The 11,187-nt window shown below is 42.1% G+C and overlaps 1 non-coding gene across 1 annotated transcript; it reads right to left on the reverse strand.

The window, feature by feature from the left end:
- Nucleotides 1-7,413: 7,413 nt before the first annotated feature.
- On the reverse strand, nt 7,414-7,520 carry LOC114701209. Its single transcript, XR_003735799.1, has one exon. It is a non-coding gene; the product is annotated as a U6 spliceosomal RNA (small nuclear RNA).
- Between the last annotated feature and the right edge of the window lie 3,667 nt (nt 7,521-11,187).

Genomic DNA, 11,187 nt, shown 5'->3' on the forward strand with positions numbered 1-11,187 from the left:
CAAAGCCAATCTTTATAGAACAAATATGTAAACTCGGTAGCCTCTAATTTATTCCATTTCGAAGACTGAATTTGAACAGGAGAGCATACTGTGTTTTTTTTTAAAATAATTTCTAGCACTGATAGATTGAAACTTTGTAGTCAACAAAACTTTGGGTAAAGTTAAAATGAATGGTTTGTTTTCCTGGTTTTCCAGTAATTGCTGTGGCCCGTAAGAACAGTGTCAGCGTAATTTATACTCTATTATCCTTACCCTGGCATACAAATCATATCTGATGACTATCCCAAGGAACGTGGTGATTTATTCAGGTTTACTTGATTTCGTAGAAATGATCTCCAGTGTCCCCGAAGGTACAGTTGGTTCTGTCATTCTCTGCCATGGCCCCCTGCGGGGAGTAGGTACTTCATGCTATGAATTTTTATACCTTATTAAATTATCTTATCCTTATGTGTCTAGCTTTCCCATCAAAACTGCCCATGTTCTCAGAGTCTGGTGGTGGATCCTGTGTTCTCTTTCTCTTTGCACAGAACCCAGCAAAGAAATAAGCTCCATGTAACCTGGAATTGTGGGTCCTGTGGGCATTCATTCACATAGTCACCTATAGGTGTCTGTGTCTGCAAGATCATTTGCAAAGAATGAGGGGGTTTGAGCCATGTTAGTCCAACATCTGTGTCACTTTGGTTTTACACAGCCAGGACTATTTTTTGCTTTTTTAATATAACTTCTATTACACTTGTCCTTTGGCAATTGTATACATACATACAATGTAGTATATAAAAGTCTACCCTTGCATACACTTGTTGCAGGATATTTGAGCACAATGTATAAAGATGTGTTTCTGTAGTACCTCACTTGTCTAAAGCACCTGATTGGTTTAATAAAGAGTCTGAACAGCCAGTAGCTAGGCAGGAGAGGGTATACGAGACTTCTGGGCAGAGACAGGAGCTCTGGGAAAAAAGAGAGGTGGGATTTTGTTAGCGATATGAGGAGGGAGGCAGACATACATTATGGAGGAAAGGTCACGAGCCACGTGGCTGAACATAGATTAATATGAATGGGTTAACTGAAATTATAAGTAAGAGCTAGTTATGAAAGAAACCTAAGCTAAGGCCAAGCTTTCATGACTAATGAAAAAGTCTCTGTGTCATTATTTGGGAGCTGGCAATCCCTAGAAGCAAGTCCACTACACATTCTCTTATTTCCCTCCCAAACCTGTCAACACCTCCATCCCATAAGCCCTTCCCCACTCCCTGACTTTTGGTTTGTTTTGGGTCCTGTTTAGAACTCTTAGTCCATTTTTTACTTACTTCTAAAATAATAATAATAATAATAATAATAATAATAATAATAATAATAATAAAATTCCACATCTAGAATTTGATCCACATGTAAAGAGAAGGAGTTTCTGTTTCTGTTTCTTTGTTTTGTTTTGCTTTGCTTGCTTTGTTTTGTGGGTCGGAGGGTCAAATCCAGGGCCTCATACATAGCAGATAAGCACTCTACCACTGAGCTACAACCCTAACCCCAAAGTAGGAAAAACAATCTTACCCATGAATATCCATTGCTTAACAAATTTTTGTTGAACCAAGCAGCTTTGAACAATAGTAACAAATGACATAAGGCAGACTACCAATTTAATATTCTCAATACTGGGTACAGTGGTGGCATCCACATTTAATAAAATACCCATAGTTCTGTTTGCTTTATAAATTTGACATCTAGTTTTGAACTCAAATCAATAGGCCAGCTCCTCCAGTCCCCCATAAGTACCACCTACTCTGTCTATTCCCCAGTCAGGTCACACAGGACATGGGGAAGAATACAGAAATGTGCACTCAAGACCAAACATTAGACCAAATCTCGGGTCCTAGAAGCAAGGATGTCTTTGTGTGGGTAAATGAAGAATTACCCAGAAAAAGATAGAAGCAGACACCTAAAAAGACAGAGCCTTGGATGCAGAGGCCTCCTCTAGGAGGGAAATGGTGAAATAACAAAGTTCACTTCCTCCCGCATCATTACTACCTCTGACAACAATGTTTGGTGACATGAAGCAGGTTCAGTAAATAAATATTTTTCACTAGCAAAAGTATTATTTGACATTATCCTCCAATTGCTCACTACATTAACTCAAGCAAGGGACATTGGTGAGCCGAGGACATTCTGGTTACAGCTTAAACATTTGAGGATTGAGTTTGTATTTATAAGCAGGAGGCTCACTTCTCCTTTTTGTTGGATAAGATACACACTTCTCCACCTGCTTGTATTCTATTGAGAAAGAGATGGGTTTTATTCTACTATAGGGCACAATAGCCTGGTTTGATCACAGATGGCAATCCAGCTCTAGTGTCAAGGAGACATTAGAGAGACTAATAGGCACTGTGACAAATTCTATAAGTAGTTCACAGCCCTTGGGAATAAGATGGAGGGCCACTTACCCACCTCCAGCCATTGGGGCCACATGGAATTTACAGGCCTAGCTAAAAAAAAATTCTTCCTTTCACAAGAGAGGTCAAAAAACAGAATTTTGCTGATGAAGTGACAATAAATTTGAAGATTTTCAACATTATGGAAGCAAACAAAACCTATCTAATGGTCAGATAGGACCTGTCTACAAATGTCTGGCCTCTGCTGAGCATTCTCCCCTTGGTAATTTGGGGAGTGGGAAGAGACGGGGTGAACAAGTCAATCACATAGTGTTACATAAAGTGGAGAAAAGGGGAAAAAAAGAGAGGTATATTAAAATTCAGTTCTTCTAAAATTTGAGTTCACAGGCTTTCTGGCTCCTTTTCAGGCTCTAATTATAAATTAATTAAGATCATTTAGAATTCTTATAATAACTTCACCTCTGTATGAAATCTAATATGGCAAATTTCATAAATATTACATGATAGAGAAGGTGATGAGAGTAGGCCTAAACTCACGTCCCCCAGAACTGGACAAACTCACTCTCCAGTACTCAGGTTTGGAGGCCAAATCTAACTGCTTACTGGGGCAGAGACCTCTTCAGAATGCTGGGAAATGTGACGGTTCAGACAGAGTCTGTGTGTCAGCCCCAAGAATGTCCTATTTCCTGTCTGCACAGGATGTGCTTGATCACATGTGTGTGGGAGATTCATAGGCAGGAAATACGTCAAGATATATGCTTGCCCCTGATTGGATCTCATGGGAAATGCAATGAATTATGGGTTTCCCTTCTTAAGCCCTTGCCATATTTGATTCTGGGCCATTTCCCAGGAACCTGGGTACAGATCTGGCCAGAGCCCATCTACCTGGCTGGTATTTAATTAAAACTTGCTTCAAATTTGGCTTTAAACTGTGGTAGTGGGCTTACTCTCAATCAGTGGGATCAACAGCAACTTGCCATGAAGCTTAACAACCATTAATTCTGCCGTGTAGTGGTGGCGCATGCCTTTGATCCCAACACTTGGGAGGCAGAGGCAGGTAGATCTCTATGAGTTCGAGCCCAGCCTGGTCTACAGAGTGAGCTCTAGGAAAAACCAAAAAAAAAGTTTGCAGGCAGGAGAGAGAGAGAGAGAGAGAGAGAGAGAGAGAGAGAGAGAGAGAGAGAGAGAGAGCAAAAGGATACCAGAAAACAAAGTAAAAGCTCCATGTTTCCCTGTCCAGAGAAGCAGAAACCCTGAGAGGTGAAAGTGAAGACCCAAGCCTTTCAGACAACATTGTCAACTGCTGGTATTTGAAGTCCATGTTACTAGTTGTTTGCACACTGATGAGCTAAGCATTAAGTATAGGAAAATCTTGCTTCAGGGGGTTGAAGAGATGGCTCAGCCGTTAAGAGCACTGCTTGCTCTTACAGAAGTCCTGAGTTCAATTCCCAGCAACCACATGGTGGCTCACAACCATCTGTAATGGGATCAGCTTCCTTCTTCTGGTGAGCATGAAGATAGAGCACTCATATACATAAAATACATGAATAAATAAATACATCTTTAAAAAAAGAAAAGAAAAGAAAAATCTTGCTTCTGTAGAGGGCATGAATAAGCCAAATGGGAGGCAATTGGTAGCATATGAGACTGTGTTTGGTCTGACAGGAACTTCATACTTTCATCTCCTTCGTGTTCCCTATTTCATTTCCTAATCAAGTTGGGTTCACTGAGATCGGAATTGGTTTCTATTTCCTAAGCCAGTGTAAGCTTGGAGGAGATGACTTAGCTTGTCTTCTGGCCAAGGTGATGACAGTTTTAACCAAGACCAAGGAGCCTGGCAAAGGCTCCCACCTCAGACAACCCAGAGCTCAACTAAATGTGCATTCTGCAGCATGAAAGACCGAGTGAATCTAATCCCAAAGTGTCACCCCTTCCCCATGACTCCAACTACATGGAGAAGAAAACAGAAGGATGGCTGGGCTCCAAATCAGTGAGTTGCTAGATGTATGGTTTCCATGACTCTTTTGGAGGAAATGAGCCTGGGGATACATGAAACCCTGAAGGGGGAAAAAAAGAAGAAGAAGGAAAGAGAGAACAAAGAAACAAATGACGAGGAGATTCCACCTCTCCGTGGCACTCAGAAAGCATCGTTCGAGCTATTGAAGGTGCACAGGAGTATTAAACAGTCATCGACCATACAGGTGGCTCTGACCTTGTCTCTAGCACAAAGCAGCTACCAGTGCACAGACTCCAAATATGCATGTGTTGGAGCAAGCACACACCGTTCAGCCTTTTTATTTGGTTTCCCAGTGAGCTAGTCAGTGTACTTTGGCCTCTGCCTATTCAGTAATATACCACAGGGAGCCTTATCGTGTCTGGCTCCTACCAGTTAAACCCGCTTTATTTCCTGTCTGTACAAACTCGGTATAACCCTCTTCACCTCCCCAGCAATCACTAATGATTTCCTTCCTTCTAGCCACGACCTTCATGTCTGCCTCAACTAAAGGAAAAATATAATGTATCGATGGAGTGCCGTATCAGATCCTGGGGACAGAGGACAAAACAAGATGAGAATTTTATTCTTCAGAAGCTTTGATGGATGAGAAGAAAAACCGAAAATTATCTGAAATTCCCATGGTCATCAACAAAAAGAAGGAAAAAAAAATACCTTATTTCTGTTTAACAGCATGTTAACGATGCAAACAGGAAGGAGCGCCACCTGTCATTGCAAATGCTTCCTTGAAATGCCTTTATACTCTGAAAATAATACTATTCAAATGCACGACTCTGTATGTCAACGCAGATGGAGAGGCTAGAGAGACACCTATCCTTTCCTGGTGACCTGTCACACCTAAAATAGTTACCAGGAAATTGCCTCTAACTCATTAGACTATATTCATGTAGAATATAATGACGAGTGAGGTTGGGGGGAGCAGGTAGCGAAGTCAGCTGGAGCTAAAGGAACCCTGTCTCCTCAGAAGCATAGCAAAGCAATGATAGCTAGCGTAAGCCTGAAATCTAAGTTGTCAGTGGTCTTTACCATCTGCTTTGCTGAGCCCAAGTTCTGCTACCTTTGAGATCTGACACACTGTCAAGGAGATCTCTGGACTTCAGATTTTACACGCCGGTGCTATTTGAATTATTTCAGTCCTATTCATGCATATCATAATGGTTGGAAGCCAATTCAGCTGATCATTACCTCCCTGAAACTTGCTATAATTATTGGTTGAAGCAGAGTGGAGACATGTCACTGATCCTGCACTTCAGTAATATTTGAGTCCAGGAAGGAATTATGGGAATATACATTATACCATCTGTGGAAGTCAGCTTGCGCCACTGTGATACAATTCCTGAGATAACAACCTTAAAAGAAGAAAGGTTTATTTGGACTCAAGTTTCAGAGGAGGATGCCCATGGTTGCTCAGCACTGTAGCTTTGGGCTTATGGTGGTGTAGTAGACCATGGTGGGAGCCTGTGGTAGAAAGAGTCAGTCCACCACACAGAAGCTAAGAAGGGGGAGGGAAGAAGAGGGAGAGGAGGAAAAGAAGGGAAGGAGAGAAGGTTGGAAAGACAAGGGGATATAAATATGCCCTTCAAGAGCCTGATCCCATGAACTAACTTCTCCTCACTATACCCAATCTCCTTACCATTCCAACACCTCCCAGTATAAGACTCTTTGCCTTTGGGAGACACTCACAGTCCAACCCATAGCACATATCTGCCAATTACCTGTTGGCATAGGAAAGCCAAAAGCAACATAATACAAGAATTTTCACAAAAGAGCCCATTGTAATCGGAGCCCAATATAATAGGCAGAGTAAAAAAAAATTAAATATGTAAAAACAAAATGTTTTTAAGTTTTAAGCTTTTTAAGAATTAACAAAGTTGTTAGTGCAAAAATAACTCTTGTTACCAAAAAACTATCAAAGTCTCAATGAAATTTAAGTAGTGCTATTCTATGATTTTACTAGGAAAATTAAGCTCATACACACATACACAATGATGATCAGAATTTGTTTAAAGTACTACTAAATTATAAGACATTCACCTATATTCAAGTGTAAGAATAAACAAAGTATCAATATGAGACTTGTTTGAAGACACAGACCCAATTACAGTTCATTTGATTATTTTTTAAATATTATATAGGGGTTAATTTTCAAGAGCTTTTAAAATTGGGACATAGGTGTTTGCACAAAATCTCCTTGGATAATGAGAAGCCATTCATTTTTTTTTTTTTACTTGCTATGGATAATGCTTAAAGTCAAGTTTATTGAAGTATAATTTACATATGGTAAAATTTACCTATTGAAGTACTTGGTTTGATGAATTTTGACAAAAAATACAGTTGTGAATCTATTACTAAATTCAAATCCAGAACATTTTCATCACTCTGAAAAAATTCCCTCATGCCTCTTTAAGATCAATTTCTAACTCTGTCCCCCAGACTCCAGCAACAACTCATCAGATTTCTGTCCCCGAGGTTAATTTTCATTTAGTTGCACTCGGGACAGAGACCATGGACTTTATTATTATTATTATTATTATTATTATTATTATTATTATTATTATTATTAAAATGGAAACCAAATCCTGTTTTTAATTTAGTACCTAGAACAATTTAGCCCTGAAGTTGAAAAAGAATCTATTATCAGTTCTGACTCAAGACTCTTCGAGGTAATTTTCTTTTCTTTTCTTTTTTTTAATTAAAAACATTTTTTGTTCCTTTTGCATTCAAACCACAGATTCCCCTTTATCCCTCCTCCTGTTCCCCCAACTCCCGCTTAACCCCACCCACCCCCACTCCCTCCTCCAAAAGGGTAAGTTCTCCCATGGGGGGACAGCAAAGTCTGGTACATTCAGTTAAGGCAGGACCCAGTCCCTCCCCATGTTACAAGGATGAGCAAGGTGTCCCACCATAGGTAATGGGATTCAGAAAGTCAGTTCATGCACCAGGGATAGATTCTAATCACACTGCCAGGGACCCTTCAAACAGACCCAGCTACACAACTATCCCCCATATGCAGAAAAAAATATGGAACGCTTCATGAATTTGCGTGTCATCCTTGCGCAGGGGCCATGCTAATCTTCTCTGTATCGTTCCAATTTTAGTATATGTGCTGCCGAAGCGAGCACCATTCATTGTTTTAGTTATGGTCCTTTCCCCATAGACGCTCCTGCAATCAAGACACACCGCCTATCGAGCAAGTCATAGGCGAGACTATGACGTGTATTCATGCAGGGGAGTCCCCCGAGGCCTGCCCACACCTAATTGAGTCAGCTTAGTTAGGGCTGAACAGAGAGAGGTCTCTGTTCCTTCTTTCAGTGTAGGTATTTCCTTTGATGAACAGGAGGAGTTTAATCAGCAAAGTGGTTTTCTCTGGTTAATGAAAGAAAAGCCATCAAAGGCACGGCAGAGGAGTGCTGAGCACACTTGGCCATGGATCTCAAGTGAGGACTAACACTTAGTTAAGAGGTCATGGCAGTGTATGAGGTTCGCGTTCCTACAAGACGACCTGACTAGAGTCAATCTGACCTACTGACAGAGAAGACACTGTCTACTGCACCCTAAATGGCCCCGCTACCCACATGGCAGATTTGGGGGCACTTCATTGGAAAGGTCCTGTTCTCTCTACAATAAGCTAATCCAGTGGTTCTCAACCTTCCTAACGCTGCGACCCTTCAATACAGTTCTGCATATTGTGGTGACCCTCAGCCATAAAGTTATTTTCGTTGCTACTTCATAACTGTAAATTTTGCTACTCTTATGAATCGTAAGGTAAATAGTGGCTATGCGGGATATCTGATATGTGACCCCTGTGATGAAGAGGTCATTTGAAACCTCAGAGGGGTTGCGACCCACAGGTTGAGAACCTTCGAGCTCAGACCTTTTCTGTGGGAAATGAGTTTATTCATTCTTAACTTTGCGGTTAGCAGAAGTTCAGGTGTTTGGGAGCTACACCGGGCGAGCTTCCAATCCTACCTTTGTGTGTATAAGCTGTGTGATTGAGAAACGTTTCCCCCAAAGCTTCCCTTTTGACCTTTGTGAGGTGGATGGAGATGTTCAAGCCAGAAGGGGTCCTGGTACCACAAGGAGGAAGTGGACATGGGGTCCCACCACTAACCAAGAAGCTAGTTATAATTGATGCCTGCGGGCAAAGGGAAAAATCAGTTTTCTTCAGTGGGGCATCATGTCGTCCATCAACAAGCACACTCCAGGACAGGCCTTCTGACCAGGACGAGCTGACCAACACAAAGTGAACTCTCCGTTTTGTCTCGTTTGGTTGTGTGTGTGTGTGTGTGTGTGTGTGTGTGTGTGTGTTACTGGTTTTTTTTGTTAGGATGGAGGGATGAGAGACAACATGAGGTTGGGTGGGTAGGGAGGTTTAGAGGATGTGGGAGGAGTTAAGAGAGGAGAAAAACAAGATAAAAATAAATTACATGAAAAAAAAAAATTACAGTAAATAAAATAAACAGTTCCCTCCCCTAAAAAAAAAAAAAAGGAAAAAGACAGAAGTGGAAAAAGCCACCGCTGCTGAGGGACCGTAATGAAGCAACATCCCAAGAAGGCCCAACAGTGTGCAAACTTGACTGTAGACACACACATGAGAAGTCAGTCCCCAGCACGTCTCTGCCACAGAGCAAGGGGAAGCATGTGCCCGCTGACACCTGCTGGGAAAGAAGGAACTGAAAGCGGATAAAGGAAGAGGAAACGAGAGGGTGGCATAGATTAACTGCACCAGGACTGCCCCCCCATCCCTCCCTTTCCCCCACCCCCACCCCCATGCTCCCTCCCTTTTCACCCAGGGCTGGCCTTAATCTCACATGGAGACGAGGGATCAAAATCTCGAGGTGTCCAACAGAGACTAGAAACGCCGTGCTTCGGACGGAGAAAGCCTGGGAAAGCTGCCCAGAGCAGATAATAAAGACAACCACCCTCATCCAATTCAGGCAGAGACTGATGCGATCCATGGGAGCTGAGAGGCCTGAGGAGGAAGCCCATTCTAACCGGCTCCTGAGGGCTGTTAGGTTTTCCTAACTTCGTATCTAATATGATTATCTTATGAATGTCTTCTTTTTTTTCTTTTTGAAGTGATAGATCAAAGGAGGTCTCTGCTAGGACTTTGAGAAATTGAGACATTCAACCAAACGGTAGTTGGAATCTAAGTTGGTTTTCAAGGTCTGAGCACTTTCACCTTTTCCTACAATCAATCCATAATATTCACTAAGCCCATATATATATAATTTTATTTTTCTGTATCAGGTGCTGTGGACCGTAGCATAGAGCTAGAGAGCTGGAATTCCACTCTCGGGGAACTTGCGAAGAGCCAAGCTGCTCAGGACCCACACCTATGAAGCAATGAGCCAAGGAAGTAAAGCAAAACAAAATAAACGGATGCTGGACACACTGCTGGCCTGGGACAGGTGCCCTGAACTCAAACACGGGAGAACAGCACAGCCTGTGTTGAACGAATTCACTCTCCCGTCCCCCAAGGAAAAGAGCTCAAGAGCAAGGTCAAAGCCAAGGCCCCGGGAGTCCCTAAGGTGATAACTGTTAGTGCTGCCGAGAGACAGAGACAAAACGGAAGTCAGTCACCGCGGCCGCACCATTAGAAAACGGTGTCTCAAGTGTGATGTAGATCAAAGTCACTAATAGGAACCGAAGGTGCATCTAGCCAATGCAGCCCAGAGTCTAACCTAGTGCTTCTCAGCCTTTTGATGCTGTCACCCCTTAATACAGTTCCTCATGTTGTGGTGACCCCTCCCTCCCCACCCCCACCCCCTCACCATAAAATTATTTTTGTTGCTACTTCATAACTGTCATTTTGCTACTGTTGTGCATCGGAATGCAAATATCTGATATGCAGGATCTCCGATATCCCGTCCCTGTGAAAGGGTCATTTGATCCCCCAAAGAGGTCTCCACCCCCAAGATGAGAGCTACTGGTCCAAGCTATGCATGTGAGAAGCTTGGGAAGGAAAAGCCACAAGGTCTGGTGAGGTTCCTTCTGCTTTTTCAAGCTCACAATGACTCTTCAGAGGGGCAAAGAACTTACATCTTCAATAGCCCACTCCAAATCCGTGGTGTTCAACAAGGCACCCCACACGGCTTCATCCCTCTAAAGAACTCAAAGATGAGCAGACGCGGTTCTTTTTTTAAATTACACAAGTCTACAAGGAAACAATAAGATGGCTTCTCCAGGATTGGGATGGGAGGGTGTGTAGAATGAGGAAGCGAGTTCTCTCCTACTTTGCGGGTCCCCAGGATGGGGTGCTGGTGGCTAGCCTTGGCACCAAGGGCCTTTACCAGCTAAAGTTAAAAATAAAACAGAACAATACAAAAATCTCTTTTTTTTTTTCTTTCACTACAATACAAAAAAAAAAAAGTTGATTCATTTTATTTGGAAGAAACAGCCTTAAGGTAATTTTGTCTGGGATCTTGCTCAGCCTTGTTAAAATTATTGAAGTGTTTATGTTTCAGATCAACAACCATTGACATATTATAGCCTCCATAACAAAAATGTAATGATGTAGGGCATGTAGAGTTGTTCCTCCTAGTCAGCCCTCAGGAGATTTTAACTTAGTGCAGAAGACGGGGGAAGCCAACACAAGCCACTAATAAACACAACTTAATAAAGGACTAATTAGACTCATCAAGAGGAGGGTAAAAAAAAGAAAGTCCCTCTAAGTTGAGGGGCTAAGACATCTCCTTGAAGCAAAAAGAGTGGGTTGAAGCTGGGCCTTGAAGAGACCCTTTCCAAAAACAAACAAATAAACAAAAACAGCCACCCCCAACAAAAAAA

The sequence above is a fragment of the Peromyscus leucopus genome, chromosome 18 (genome assembly GCF_004664715.2).
Source record: "Peromyscus leucopus breed LL Stock chromosome 18, UCI_PerLeu_2.1, whole genome shotgun sequence".
In the NCBI taxonomy this organism is placed as follows: domain Eukaryota; kingdom Metazoa; phylum Chordata; class Mammalia; order Rodentia; family Cricetidae; genus Peromyscus; species Peromyscus leucopus.